The 16,354-nt window shown below is 40.9% G+C and overlaps 1 long non-coding RNA gene across 1 annotated transcript in view; it reads left to right on the forward strand.

Moving 5' to 3' along the window:
* LOC136793115 (uncharacterized) overlaps positions 1–16,354 on the forward strand; it is a 294,913-nt gene that overhangs the window by 257,228 nt on the left and 21,331 nt on the right. The window lies entirely within an intron of this gene.

Here is a 16,354-nt window from a genome sequence, read left to right on the forward strand (position 1 = left end):
CATTTCGGTGGTAAAAATCCCTTTCTTGTTTAAGTCAGTTTGTTTTTATACTGTCTGTATCTTGGAATCAAAAGTTATCTAGTGGATATAGAAGAACACATATCTATTCAAGAATAGGATGGAGCTGGGTCCAAGGGGGACCAAGGCTCTTGTCCACTGGAGGCCAATGCATGGAGACAAGTCAGAATACCATGAGGAAAATGAGAAGGGCTCTGCTATCAACTTGTTGTGTGACTTCTGAAAGATAACCCTTCCCAAACATTGGACCTTGGTCTCCCAATCTGTTGTAGTAACAAGGCTATTCAGTCACATTTGCTAAGTGCTTGCTCTGTGCCAAGCACTCAGACAAGTGTTCATTTACGTCATCTCTTTGGAGCCCCTGACTACTAGCAGGTATCGCTCTTGTTTTGGCTCACAACAAAGGGACAGAATTGGACTGATCACAGGAAGCTGCAGCTCTGGGGCCTGAAATGTTTGAGGCATGAGGCTGGGGCATCCTATGGAGGCAGGTAAAAGCAGGAGGCCATACTGATTTAAGGAAGGAGGTCTGGCATCCACTCTGAAGCTCCCACAGCTTGCTGCCAGAGATGTTTATTAAAACTATGCTTTGAAGCATCAAGATCATGGGAATTTGTTTGTTCTTTTTGGGGGAATTTTTGGAGCTGTCACTGGGTTAAGCTAAGAGGTAAAAAGGATGTGAGGAAAATCACCCCATTAAAAATTAATAATTTATTTTAATTAGATGCTTTCCTCTATCAGCAGGTAGAAGGACAGAGCCTTCAGAGGCCTGTTTGTTGTCTTAAAAAAAAAACAACAACCCTCTCATGCAATCAGTACAATAATTAAGGAGCACTATTTTTTTCTAGCAAAGGAAACTAATTAGTTCAGCCTTGTGCTGATTGATCCATTTTTATGAGCAATTTTAACATGTTAGCTGCATTTCGTGAACCATTTGTGAACAGTCCCAGCAATGATGGGGTTGGAGGGGGGGTGTCACTGTGTGGGGATGCTTCCCAAATGCAGACTGACAAAGGTCAGAGCCAGCTTCTCCCATGATCCTTTTGTCGTCAACCAAAAGGAGTTCCTGGTGAATATAGGGAAGAGGTTACAGAGCACTTAAAATGCTTCAGACTCAAGCCCAGCCCTCTTTCCCTGGACTGTGTTTTCAAAATGTCCTCACTGGGGAGGGGCAGACTTTCCCAATTCCAACCTGTATGGTCAGGCCACCCAAGATGGCTGTTCTCTTGCTCTCTGTCCATCCCCTGCTCAACCAGTGCCAGCTTTACCTACACCCTACTCACATGACTGACCTTCCTACACACTTGCCCCAGGCCCCAGCTAATGATAGTTCTAGTTTTATTTTATTTTATTTTTTGGCCGCACTACACAGCATGCAGGACCTTAGTTTCCTGACCAGGGATCGAACTCGTGCCCTGTGCAGTGGAAGAGCAGATTCTTAATTACTGGACCACCAGGGAAGTCCCTGTTCTAGCTTTAGAACAAAACTCTCTACTGTGCTTATGAAAGGGGAGGTGAGGGGCATGCCCCTCTGCTGGTTTCCCTGGTAACTGATGAACCAACCTGATGTCAATTCCCCCTATAACTTGTAACCTCCCCCTGCCCCCGGGAGCAAAGACGGACGCCATGTCCTGCCCGCTGTCTGCCACGTATGGTGGGATGTTGATACAGGACCTTGATTCAGACATGTATCCCCCTATTCATTAAACCACTGATGTCTCTGTCACTGACTCTGGGCTCTTTCTTGAAGCTGGGCAAGTACAGGCCTTGCAGGCCTGTGGGGTGCAGCCTAACACACCCCATCTCCACGTGGGCAAAGTCCACCAGTCCTTCAATGTCAAACTAAGTGGCACCTCAGCCATGAAGCCTTCCCAGGATACCCAGGGGGAGTGCTGTTCCTCCTCTGGACCCTCACAGCCCTAAGCCAAAGAATTCCTTGTATTTAGCAGACAGATTGACCAAGGGTCCACTCCTACCCTTTGTTTGGTAAGTGTCACATTGGGAGAGGAAGGAAGAAAGGGAGGGAGAGAGGGCATGGGAGAGAGGGAAGAAAGAAGGAATAAAACCCCCTACTGTTTGATATTTTAAAATTAGAGATATTTAGACAGGGAAATATTTATTAAGTATAACCTCTCCTTTCCAGGGAGGGTGGACTTGGTGGGGGAGGAGTGCTGTGTGCCTATGGAGTGATGGGTATAAGAGACAAATAAAGAAGATGAAGGCCTCCAAATTTTCTCCACATGAGAGGGGAATGAGGCATGGTGTGGTACAGGGGTGTTGGGTAGAAGAAGGAGGTCCAAAGTGGGAAGAGAATGGGGCCAGAGCATGAAGAGATTGTTAAAGGGAAGGAGGCCCAGGCTAGCCACTAGAGATGGACTTGAGAAAGAATCAGCTAATTTCAAAATTAATTTTATGAAATTGTTCCTATTACGTGTAATGTAAACTCTCTCCCTGTCTTCCTGCAAAAAGTCCTGGCGATGTGTGGTGAAGATTTGGGGTCTGTGGAGGTGGGGAAGTCTGTTCATGTGGTTGAGTTTGACTTTGACGTGGACTCAGGCAGGATACCACACTGAAGCCTGCCCTTCTCAGCAGGCTCAGCCTGAAAATCCCTTCAGCCCCTGGGGCCATGTAGCACTCGGCTGCCTGGGCTAAATTCCAGTTCCCCACATTCTAGCTGAGCAGTCTTGGACATTTTACTTAACCTTACCTACTTCAGCATTCTTATCTAAAAAGTATTCCTTAACTTCGAGGTCAGCATGAAGTTTAAATGTACCAATGTTTAAAGTGTGTAAACAGCACATGGCTCAAAATAAAATTGTCAAATCCAAGTTTGTGTGCTGGATGCACAGTGAGGCCAAACAAGCGAAAACATTGGAGTTTGGAGCAGAGGAAAGTTTATTGCAGGGTAGAGCAAGGAGAAGGAGGCAGCTCAGGCTCTAAAGACCTGAGCTCCCATATGGGTCTCAGGAAAGCATTTTTATTTTATTTTATTTTATTTTATTTTTTAAAAGTAATTATAATTTATTTTAATTATAATAAAGAAATGAATGGATAAATTTAAAAAATTTATATCCAAAAAAATATTAAATATTTCAATGTATAAAAATAATATAACAAGCATATGCTGACTACTCAGCTTAAGAAATAAAGCATTATCAATACAACAAAAGCCCTCTGTATACACCTCGATCCCAAGGTTTTCACTGTCCCAGATTTCATCTTGATCGTTTCCATGTATATCTTTATACATTTTTTGCATATTTGTCTATCCTTAAACAATATGTAGTACTGTACATAAGTAGTATCACTCTGTATGTACCTTCTGCAATTTGCTGTCCTCACTCAACAGTATGCTTAGGAGATTTACCTCTGTAGCTTTTTTTTTTTTTAACATATTTATTGGAGTATAACTGTTTTACAATGGTGTGTTAGTTTCTGCTTTACAACAAAGTGAATCAGTTATACATATACATATGTTCCCATATTTTTAAAGGCCAGCTGAGGGAGGAGAGTCCCAGGGTATGTGATCAGCTCTTGCACAATTGGTTGATTGGTTGATGGTGAGGTAACAGGGAGGTGTCACAGGGGTTAACATTACCAATCCTCAGCCTCCAGCTGATTTGAGGGCTATGCACTCTTGGTCAACAAGTAGTTAACTTCTTCCATTTGGTGGGGGTTTTAGTGTCTGTAAAACAACTCAGGAATGTGCATCAGACACTGTTATTTGTGTATTTCAGGGAGGAGCTAAAGATTCTGTGACTGCCATCTGGCTGATTTACTGTTTGAATGGTTACAGTTCTCCTGGCCCAACTGAAATAGGTGATCTTATTTGACCAAGTGTTTTAAAACCTTTTGACAAACTTCCCAAATAACAAATTTTAATTAAAGTTCTTTTGATTTCCAGCTAATTTGGGGATACTTTAGAGGGCCCCTGAGGTATCTCAAAGAGAAATATTTAACTAGGATTATTTGTATGTTAAGTTAAATGTAATCAGATGTTTAACCATGTCTTTTAAGGCTTTTGTCATTTATAGAAATTTTTGTACTCTGATGCTGTTACAAAAAGTGACGATCAAGGAGATTCATAGAAAGGCTATGGAATCTGTTACAACAATTCCACATCAAGGTGATGGCTATGCAAGGACTCCAGCCCATACCAACTTAAAACAAGGAGCTGTCCTTCCCCTGGGGTCCCTAGTACAGGCATCCAGAGATTTTTACTCACTGACAGGCACTGTTGATGCCCTACTCAGCCTTGAAGCAGTTACAGAAGACGGACCATTACCCCTCTGCTTTCCATAAGAATACGGGAGTAAAATCTCTGAAGGGGGAATGAAACAGGAGGGAAGGGGGCAGGTGACAAGATTTAAAAGAAAGACATAGCCATAGGACATGACAAAAACTGGTTAGAACTAACTAGGTCCAACATGGTGGAAGATTTTGACTTCCAGTCAACCTTGAGCCTCATTATATGCTCATTGTAATATATTAGCATGCTAAATGACACACCCACCAGCACTATGACAGTTCTAAGGCTAACCATAAAAGGCCAAAATTTGGCAGCGGCCCAATTCCCGGAAATCCCTGCCCCTTCCCCTCTGAAATGGTTGGAATAATCTTCCCACTCATTAGCCTATGAAACTACCCAGTCCATAAAAACTAACCACCCCATATTTTGGGGCCTCTCACCTTCTGAGATGGCATACACTCTATCTGTGGAGTGTGCTTCTCTCTAAATAAATCCACTTCTTACCTATCACTTTTTCTCTCACTGAATTCTTTCTGTGATGAGACATCAAGAATCTGAGCTTTGGTGCTCTGTGACCACCTAGAGGGTTGGGATAGGGAGGGTGGGAGGAGGCACAAGAGGGAGGGGATATGGGGATATATGTATACATATAAATGGTTCACTTTGTTATACAGCAGAAACTAACACAACATTGTAAAGCAATTATACACCAATAAAGCTGTTTAAAAAAAAAAGAATCTGAGCTTCATTAAGTCCTGAGACCAGGTGTGTGATCTCAATTAAAAGAATGTGGGTTCAAGTCCCAATCTGAGTTGCACAGTTTTCACAGCTGCTATTTTTGTCTCACAGTGAGACCAAACAAACTGAAATGTGGGAGTTTATTGCAGGGTTGAACAAGGAGAACGGGGGCTGGGTGGGGGGTGGGGTGGGGAGGACTCATCCTCCAAAAACCTCCGAACTACCCAAAGGGTTTCACAAAGCATTTTTAAAGGCCAGGTGAGGAGGGGTGTCCCAGGGTAAGTGATCAGCTCATGCACAATTCTCTGACTGGTTGATGGTGATGAATCCTTAGGGGCTAGTAGTTAATTTCTTCCATTTGGTGGTTGGTTTTTAGCATCTGAAAAACTCAGGAAATAAGCATCAGATACTATTATCTAGGTACTTACTTAAGAGAGGGGCTAAAGCAGGGGATATGGGGGAGGGGTCTGTCCCAAGAAGGCCCCATAGGATCCTGCTCAGTTATAACTACATGTTCACATTCTTTCAATCATTAATTCTTAAGCCAGGCTTTTGTGACTCAGGGGAAGCCTGGGAGACTACAGCTGTTCTACAAATTAGAGGTAGGCAGATGATGTGGGGGGAGGGGTCTGTCCTATGAAGGGCCCCATAGTGTCCTGGTCGGTTACAAAATGTTAGATATTATTCTGTCATTCCCCTCATTTTCCAACCTGAGTAAACATGTTAGAGAAGAAAGGGCGTTGGGAATATATATGGAAGCCTTTAAAATATTCCTACTAGGGTTGCCAGATAAAATGTAGGACTCCCAGATATATCTGAATTTCAGATAACGACAAATAATTTGAAATTAAGATTTAACTGAACATCCTACATTTTTAGCTGCTAAATTTGGCAACTCTAGTTCCTACCCTTTGACCCTAAAATTTCACTTCTGGGACTCTATTCTAAGTAAACAATTTAAAATAAGATAAGTATTATGCAAGGAAGGTTTCCTTGGAGTTTTTTGAAAATAAATGTTGAAAAATTAGGAACAAACAATACACCCAATAGTAGGAAAATGATTAAGTAAATTAGGATATATCTACTTGATTAAACATGGTATCATAAAAATGTTTCTGAAGAATATACAGATAGGGGAATGCTTATGAAATAATGTTAAGAGAAAAAAATTGGGGAATAAAATTACATAAAAAAGTGTTTATAACTAAAAATTATCCTTAAATATAGAAAAAATGGACAGGAAAATTGGTAAAATGCTAATAGTGGTTGTAATGGATGGTAAAATTATGGCATTTTTCTTTCTACTTATATACATACCCCCAAATTTTCTGTAATGAGCAAGAAATACTTTAGTTCCAAAAGCTGCTTTTCTATATTCATGACTTGGGGGAGGAAGACAGTGGCTCAGTGCCAGGACCCTTGGGTTCTCATGCCAGTGTACACTGGTGGTGTTGCCCAGAGAGAGTGACTTCAAGTTTTGGGGCCTCAGTTTTCTCATCTGTTAAATGAGAGAAATGGGCACACCAGCCCATAAAGCCCCAAATTGCTCTATGATTCTCTTATTCTTCTGTCTCTTTTTTTTGTTCTTTTCTCTTTGCTCCTTTCTTCTTTCTCTTAACTTCCCCCTCCCTTCCTTTTTCCTTTGTCTCTTGTCTTTCCTGTTCTCTGGCCTGCCTCAATGTCAAAACTCTTAACATGCAAACATCAAACAACAGCAAAATTCCAACCAGTCTATAAAACAAACAGGATTTTTTTTCCTCCTGGAATAACTTTCTGGAATTCAAGGAAAGCATGGGTTCAGGAATGGCATGATCAGAACACTTTATTTCCCTGAAGTTCTCTCTGGGCCCTTCTCTGTTGGCTTTGTCCCTGAGTTTGTGCCACCTCAGTGGTTCCCATGATTCTGGGTTTCTTGCCTGTACACCACCCAATCCTGATGGTGAGAATGTTTCTGTCTCTACATTCCAGAAGAGCCCTGAGATTTGTTTTGATTGGATAGGCCTAGTTCACATGCTACCTCTGAGCTAACGACCAGGACCGGGAAGTGAAATGTCTGTATTTCTTTAAGCCACTCAAGGTTCAATCTGGAATTGTGGGTGGGGTCACTAGCTACAGTGTTAGCAAGTGGACAGAAAAAGAATTCTGAGATGACACCTGTCAAATGCTCACTGCATCAGCTGGCAGGTGTCTTGAAGTGTCAGCCAATCTCCCAGCACAGTGCTAGGCTCTGGGATCACTTGGAGAGAGACCAGATAACCACCCTCTTCAGTGGCACTTCTGCTCAGCGGCCCAGAGCAAATGTTTGAAGCACAGGGTGGGAGAAGGCAGAGTTTAGGCCATTACTGGGTTCTTGAATCACATTTGGGTCCATGTTTCTGGACTCTCCGGGCAGGCAGAGACTGGCATTGTCTGACTGGCTTTGTGTGGTTCTAGCATGATGGACTGGGCTATAAATGAATAGGGGTAAGTGTGGGTGCAAAGAACACTTCCTTCCTCTCCTCACACTTGAGCTGCACTGCCCTGTTCTTAAGGCTGCACACTCAGAAAAAGGCCATGTTCTTTCTCCCTCCCCTTCCTTTTTTCTTTCATCTAATTTACAAAGTTCTTCTTAAAAAACAGTCCATGTTTCTCCACTGAGACTTTGCCTAATGAAGTATTTTATAGAATTCTCTATTTTAAAAAGAATGAGGTTGAAAGTTTATTAAATTAGTTTTTGCTTTAATGTATTTCCTCAATATTTCAAGCTGTGGATACAGCTGTTTCTGCAAATGACTTTTTCCAAGATGCCTGATTTATTTTTAATTGCCGCTGTCCCTCAGTTTAGTTCCAAGCTACATTTATTATTTCTATTTGTTTAGTAGTTAAAGACTAGAGATATCACAGGTAAAGTTTTCCCCCTTTGATGAGGTGAGGCTGTGACTCAGAAGGGTGAGGACACACCCATCTTGAATAGGAGGGACAAAGCACAAGTTACTTTCCTGTGGCTTCCAGAATTGAAATACAAATAACACTTTTTCCCATTTGTAAAACATTCTCCAATATAGAAAACCTGTCTACGTGTACCATCTCCAGTGCTCCACATTATGGCAAGGTTTCCCACCACAATTTATAAGTTCACTAAATCAGGTATTATTCCCATTTTTAAGGCTAAAAGACTTGCTAAATGGAAGGCCTAAATAGATCTTTTTTCTCCAGAGAAGACATACAGATGGCCAACAATCACATGAAAAGATGCTCAACATCACTAATCATTAGAGAAATGCAAATCACTACAAAGAGATATCACCTTACACTGGTCGGAATGGTCATCATTAAAAAATCCCCAAATAAGTGCTGGAGAGGGTGTGGAGAAACAACAAAATGAATCAGTTATACATATACATACGTACCCATATCTCTTCCCTCTTGCGTCTTCCTCCCTCCCACCCTCCCTATCCCACCCCTCTAGGTGGTCACAAAGCACAGAGGTGATCTCCCTGTGCCATGCGGCTGCTTCCCACTAGCTATCTATTTCACCTTTGGTACTGTATATATGTCCATGCCACTCTCTCACTTCGTCACAGCTTACCCTTCCCCCTCCCCATATCCTCAAGTCCACTCTCTAGTAGGTCTGTGTTTTATTCCCGTTCTACCACTAATCTCTTCATGACATTTTTTTTTTCTTAGAGTCCATATATATGTGTTAGCATACGGTATTTGTTTTTCTCCTTCTGACTTACTTCACTCTGTATGACAGACTCCAGGTCTATCCACCTCATTACAAATAATTCAGTTTCATTTCTCTTTATGGCTGAGTAATATTCCATTGTATATATGTGCCACATCTTCTTTATCCATTAATCTGTTGATGGACACTTAGGTTGCTTCCATGTCCTGGCTATTGTAAATAGAGCTGCAATGAACATTTTGGTACCTTCACTTTTGAAGAATATTTTCCTCTGGATATAATACCCTTGATTGGCAGTTCTTTTCTCCTTTTGGTACTTGAGTTATGTTGTTTCTATTTCCTTTGGCTTCCATTGTTTATGATAAGAAATCAGATATTATTCTTACTATTTTTCCCCAGTATGTTACCTATCAGTTTTGTTGACTGCCTTCAAGATTTTCTTTCTTTGGCTTTCATAACTTTGAGTATGCTATGTCTAGGAGAGTTTTTTTTTTTAGTTCTGTTATATTTAGGGTTCATTGAGTTCTTGGATCTGTATGTTAATACTTTCAACCAAAATTGAGAATTTTGGGGACCATTATTTTTTTGAATATTTTCTTTTTTTCTTTATTTTAGTCTTACTATTCTAGGATTCAAATAACATATATGTTGGACTGCAAACTACTATTGTCTCACAATCTCTGAGGTGCTTTTCATTTTCTTCAATCTTTTTTTCTATATACCTCAGATTGAGTAACTTCTATTGATCTAACTTCAAGTTTACTGATTACTTTCTCTCATTTAAATTTTGCTATTAAGCCTTATTCATTGGATTTTTAATTTTAGTTTTTTTTTTAGCTCTAGAATTTCTTTTTTTATTGTCTCAATTTCTATATTAAGATTAATTTTCTGTTCATTTATTCCATATTTCTCTTTAATTTTTAAAATATATTTTAAACTATTTGCTTATATGTATAATAGCTGCTTCAGAGTCTTTATCTGCTGAGTCAAACATCTGAGTTCACACGAAGTCACTTTCTTTTTTCTTTGTTTTAAAATAAAAATTGTTTATCTCTAAGGTGTACAACATGATGTTTAATATACATATACATAGTGAAATGATCACTACAGTCAAGCAAATTATCATCTTATCTCACAGAATCAGTTTCTATTCCTGCTTTTTCTTCCTTTTTTTTTTTCTCCAATGTCTTTTAAGTTTTAAATGAAAACTATACATTGCAGATAAATTTTAGTGAATCTAGTTCTGTCTTCTTTTGGATTCTTTCCCATACTTTAAATATTATTTTGTTTAAATTATTTTATCAAGTTTTTGTTGTTGTTTTCTGTGGGAGGGCTCATGTGACTATTTCAGTCCCTTGTCATTACTCAAAGTAGTTCCTAGACTTTAAAAAAATCTCCTGAGAATAGTCTATTGTCCATTCAGGTTTGAAACCAAGAAACCAATGTACCACTTTGCCTCAGTGAAAAACTGGCTTTATTCTTACTCTATTCTTGTTCGACATGCTGTAGAATTAAGTCAAGATTTCTCTACCAGTGGGGTTTGAATAAAAGGATGCTGGGAGACGGCTTAAAGATGGCGGAAGTGTAAGACGCGGAGATCTCCTTCCTCCTCACAGAGACATCAGAAATACATCTACACGTGGAACTTCTCCTATAGAACACCCACCGAATGCTGCCAGAAGACCTCAGACCTCCCAAAAGGCAAGAAACTCCCCACATACCTGGGTAGACCAAAAGAAAAAAGAATAAACAGAGACAAAGAATAGGGACGGGACCTACACCAGTGGGAGGGAGCTGTGAAGGAGGAAAGACTCCCACACACTAGAAGCCCCTTCGCGGGCGGAGACTGCGGGTGGCAGAGGGGGAAGCTCCGGAGCCGCGGAGGACAGCTCAGCCACAAGGTACGGAGGGCAAAGCGGAGAGATTCCCGCAGAGGATTGGTGCTGACCGGCACTCACCAGCCCGAGAGGCTTGTCTGCTCACCTGCCGGGGCGGGAGGGGCCGGGAGCTGAGGCTCGGGCTTCAGTCGGATCCCAGGGAAAGGTCTGGAGTTGGCAGAGTGAAAACAGCCTGAAGGTGTAGTGCGCCACGGCTGGCCGGGAGGGAGTCCAATTGAAGTCTGGAGCTGCCGAAGAGGCAAGAGACCTTTTCTTCCCTCTTTGCTTCCTGGGCGCGAGGAAAGGGGATTAAGTGCGCCGCTTAAAGGAGCCCCAGAAACGGGCGTGGAGCTGCCGAAGAGACAAGAGACTTTTTCTTGCCTCTTTGCTTCCTCGGGCGTGAGGTGAGGGGATTAAGAGCACTGCGTAGAGGAGCTCCAGAAACGGGTGCGACCCGCAGCTGTCGGCACAGACAGTAGAGACGGGTGTGGGACGCTAAGGTTACTGCTGCCACCACCAAGAGGCCTGTGTGTGAGCACAGGTCACTCTCCATACTGGCCCTCCCGGGAGCCCATGCAGTCCACCACTGCCGGGGTCCCGGGATTCAGGGACAGCTTCCCCGGGAGAGCGCGTGGCGCGCCTTGGGCCTGTGCAGCGTCACGTCGGCCTCTGCCACTGCGGACTCGCCCCGCACCCGTGCCACTCCCTCCCCCTAGCCTGAGTGAGCCGGAGCCCCCGAATCAACTGCTCCTTTAACATCGTCCTGTCTAAGTGAAGGGCAGAGGCCCTCGGACGACCTACACGCAGAGGCGGGACCAAGTCCAAAGCTGAACCCCAGGAGCTGTGCAAATAGAGAGGAGAGGGGGAGGTCTCTCCCAGCAGCTTCAGAAGCGGCGGATTAAAGCTCCACAATCAACTTGAAGTGCCCTGCAGCTGTGGAAAACCTGAATAGACAACGAATCATCCCAAGTTGAGGAGGTGGACTTTTGGAGCAAGATATACTATTATTTTCCCCTTTTTTTCTTTATGTGAGTGTGTATGTGTGTGCTGCTGTGTGAGATTTTGTCTGTATAGCTTTGCTTTCACCATTTGTCCTAGGGTTAGACTGACCCGTTTTTCTGTTTTTTTTTTAATAGAAATTTTCCTTCTTAATAATTATTTTTTATTTTAATAACTATACTTTATCTTACTTTATTTTGTCTTCTCCCTTTCTTTCTTTCTTTCTTCCTTCCTTTCTTCCCTCCTTCCTTCCTTCCTCCCTTCCTTCCTCTCTTCCTTCCTGCCTTTCTTCCTCTCCTCCTTCCTTCCTTTCTTGCTTTCTTCCTTCCTTCATTTCTTCCTTCCTCCCTTCCTTTCTTCCTTCCTTCCTTCCCTCCCTCCCTCCTTCCTTCCTTCCTTCCTTTTCTTTCCTTTCTATTTTTTCTCCCTTTTATTTTGAGCCGTGTGGATTAAAGGCTCTTGGCGCTCCAGCCAGGCACCATGGCTGTGTCTCTGAGGTGGGACAACCAACCTCAGGACACTGGTCCACAAGAGACCTCCCAGCTCCACGCAATATCAAACGGAGAAAATCTCCCAGAGATCTCCTTCTCAACACCAAGACCCAGCTTCACTCAAGGACCAGCAACAAACAGTGCTGGACACCCTATCCCCAACAAAGAGCCATACAGGTCTACAGCCCCATCCATTAGCAGAGAGGCTGCCTAAAATCATAATAAGGCTACCAACATCCCCAAACACACCACCAGACGTGGACCTGCCCACCAGAAAGACAAGATCCAGCCTCATCCACCAGAACACAGGCACTAGTCCCCCCAACCAGGAAACCTACTCAACCCACTGAACCAACCTTAGCCACTGGGGACAGCCACCAAAGACAACGGGAACTACGAACCTGCAGCCTGCAAAAAGGAGACCCCAAACACAGTAAGATAAGCAAAATGAGAAGACAGAAAAACACACAGCAGATGAAGGAGCAAGATAAAAACACACCAGACCTAACAAATGAAGAGGAAATAGGCAGTCTACCTGAAAAAGAATTCAGAATAATGATAGTGAAGATGATTCTAAATCTTGGAAATAGAATAGACAAATTGCAAGAAACAGTTAACAAGGACGTAGAAGAAATAAAGAGGAAGCAAGCAATGATGAGCAACACAATAAATGAAATGAAAAATACTCTAGATGGGATCAATAGCAGAATAACTGAGGCAGAAGGACAGATAAGTGACCTGGAAGATAAAATAGTGGAAATAACTACTGCAGAGCAGAATAAAGAAAAAAGAATGAAAAGAACTGGGGACAGTCTCAGAGACCTCTGGGACAACATTAAATGCACCAACATTCAAATTATAGGGGTCCCAGAAAAAGAAGAGAAAAAGAAACGGACTGAGAAAATATTTGAAGAGATTATAGTTGAAAACTTCCCTAATATAGGAAAGGAAATAGTCAATCAAGCCCAGGAAGCACAGAGAGTCCCATACAGGATAAACCCAAAGAGAAACACACCAAGACACATAATAATCAAACTATCAAAAATTAAATACAAAGAAAACATATTAAAAGCAGCAAGGGAAAAACAACAAATAACACACAAGGGAATCCCCATAGGGTTAACAGCTGATCTTTCAGCAGAAACTCTACAAGCCAGAAGGGAGTGGCAGGACATATTTAAAGTGAGGAGGGAAAAAAACCTACAACCAAGATTACTCTACCCAGCAAGGATCTCATTCAGATTTGATGGAGAAATTAAAACTTTACAGACAAGCAAAAGCTGAGAGAGTTCAGCACCACTAAACCAGCTCTACAACAAATCCTAAAGGAAGTTCTCTAGGCAAGAAACACAAGAGAAGGAAAAGACCTACAAGAACAACCTGAAACAATTAAGTAAATGGTAATAGGAACATACATATCGATAATTACCTTAAATGTAAAGGGATTAAATGCTCCCACCGAAAGACACAGACTGGCTGAATGGATACAAAAACAAGACCCATATATATGCTGTCTACAAGAGACCCACTTCAGACCTAGGGACACATACAGACTGAAAGTAAGGGGATGGAAAAAGATATTCCATGCAAATGGAAATCAGAAGAAAGCTGGAGTAGCAATTCTCATATCAGACAAAATAGACTTTAAAATAAAGACTATTACAAGAGACTAAGAAGGACACTACATAATGATCAAGGGATCGATCCATGAAGAAAATATAACAATTGTAAATATTTATGCACCCAACATAGGAGCACCTCAATACATAAGGCAAATACTAACAGCCTTAAAAGGGGAAATCAACAGTAACACAATTATAGTAGGGGACTTTAACTCCCCACTTTCACCAATGGACAGATCATCCAAAATGAAAATAAATAAGGAAACACAAGCTTTAAATGATAAATTACACAAGATGGGCTTAATTGATATTTATAGGACATTCCATCCAAAAACAACAGAATACACATTTTTCTCAAGTGCTCATGGAACATTCTCCAGGATCAATCATATATTGGGTCACAAATCTAGCCTTGGCAAATTTAAGAAAATTGAAATTGTATCAAGTATCTTTTTCGACCACAATGCTATGAGACTAGATATCAATTACAGGAAAAGATCTGTAAAAAATACAAACACATGGAGGCTAAACAATACATTCCTTAATAACGAAGTGATCACTGAAGAAATCAAAGAGGAAATCAAAAAGTACTTAGAAACAAATGACAATGGAGACACGACGACCCCAAACCTATGGGATACAGCAAAAGCAGTTCTAAGAGGCAAGTTTATAGCAATACAATCATACCTTAAGAAACAGGAAACATCTCGAATAAACAACCTAACTTTGCACTTAAAGCAATGAGAGAAAGAAGAACAAAAAAACCCCAAATTTATCAGAAGGAAAGAAATCATAAAGATCAGATCAGAAATAAATGAAAAAGAAACTAAACAAAATATAGCAAAGATCAATAAAACTAAAAGCTGGTTCTTTGAGAAGATAAATAAAATTGATAAATCATTAGCCAGATTCATCAAGAATAAAAGAGAGAAGACTCAAATCAATAGAATTAGAAATGAAAAAGGAGATGTAACAACTGACACTGCAGAAATACAAAAGATTATTAGGGATTACTACAAGCAACTATATGGCAATAAAATGGACAACCTGGAAGAAATGGACAAATTCTTAGAAATGCACAACCTGCCGAGCCTGAACCAGGAAGAAATAGAAAATATGAACAGACGAATCACAAGCACTGAAATTGAAACTGTGATTAAAAATCTTCCAACAAACAAAAGCCCAGGACCAGATGGCTTCACAGGCGAATTCTATCAAACATTTAGAGAAGAGCTAATACCTATCCTTCTCAAACTCTTCCAAAAGATAGCAGAGGGAGGAACACTCCCAAACTCATTCTATGAGGCCAACATCACCCTGATACGAAAACCAGACAAAGACGTCACAAAGAAAGAAAATTACAGGCCAATATCACTGATGAACATAGATGCAAAAATCCTCAACAAAATATTAGCAAACAGAATCCAACAGCACATTAAAAGGATCATACACCATGATCAAGTGGAGTTTATTCCAGGAATTCAAGGATTCTTCAATATACGCAAATCAATCAACATGATACACCATATCAACAAACTGAAGGAGAAAAACCATATGATCATCTCAATAGATGCAGAGAAAGCTTTTGACAAAATTCAACACTCATTTATGATAAAAACCCTGCAGAAAGTAGGCATACAGGGAACTTTCCTCAACATAATAAAGGCCATATATGACAAACCCACAGCCAGCATCGTTGTCAATGGTGAAAAACTGAAACCATTTCCACTAAGATCAGGAAGAAGACAAGGTTGCCCACTCTCACCACTCTTATTCAACATAGTTTTGGAAGTTCTAGCCACAGCAATCAGAGAAGAAAAAGAAATAAAAGGAATCCAAATAGGAAAAGAAGAAGTAAAGCTGTCACTGTTTGCAGATGACATGATACTACACATAGAGAATCCTAACAATGCTACCAGAAAACTACTAGAGCTAATCAATGAATTTGGTAAAGTAGCAGGATACAAAAGTAATGCACAGAAATCTCTGGCATTCTTATACACTAATGATGAAAAATCTGAGAGTGAAATTAAGAAAACACTCCCATTTACCATTGCAACAAAAAGAATAATATATCTAGGAATAAACCTACCTAAGGAGACAAAAGACTTGTATGCAGAAAACTATAAGACACTGATGAAAGAAATTAAAGATGTTACAAATAGGTGGAGAAATATACCATGTTCTTGGATTGGAAGAATCAACATTGTGAAAATAACTCTACTACCCAAAGCAATCTACAAATTCAATGCTATCCCTTTCAAATTACCACTGGCATTTTTTACAGAACTAGAACAAAAAATTTCACAATTTGCATGGAAACACCAAAGACCCCGAATAGCCGAAGCAATCTTGAGAACGAAAAATGGAGTTGGAGGAATTAGGCTTCCTGAATTCAGACTCTACTACAAGGCTACAGTAATCAAGACAGTATGGTACTGGCACAAAAACAGAAATATAGATCAATGGAACAGGGTAGAAAGCCCACAGATAAACCCACACACATATGGTCACCTTATCTTTGATAAAGGAGGGAAGGACATACAGTGGAGAAAAGACAGCCTCTTCAATAAGTGGTGCTGGGAAAACTGGACAGCTACATGTAAAAGTATGAAATTAGAACAATCCCTAATACCACACACAAAAATAAACTCAAAATGAGTTGAAGACCTAAATGTAAGGCCAGACACTAT

Source organism: Kogia breviceps, chromosome 18, assembly GCF_026419965.1.
Source record: "Kogia breviceps isolate mKogBre1 chromosome 18, mKogBre1 haplotype 1, whole genome shotgun sequence".
In the NCBI taxonomy this organism is placed as follows: domain Eukaryota; kingdom Metazoa; phylum Chordata; class Mammalia; order Artiodactyla; family Physeteridae; genus Kogia; species Kogia breviceps.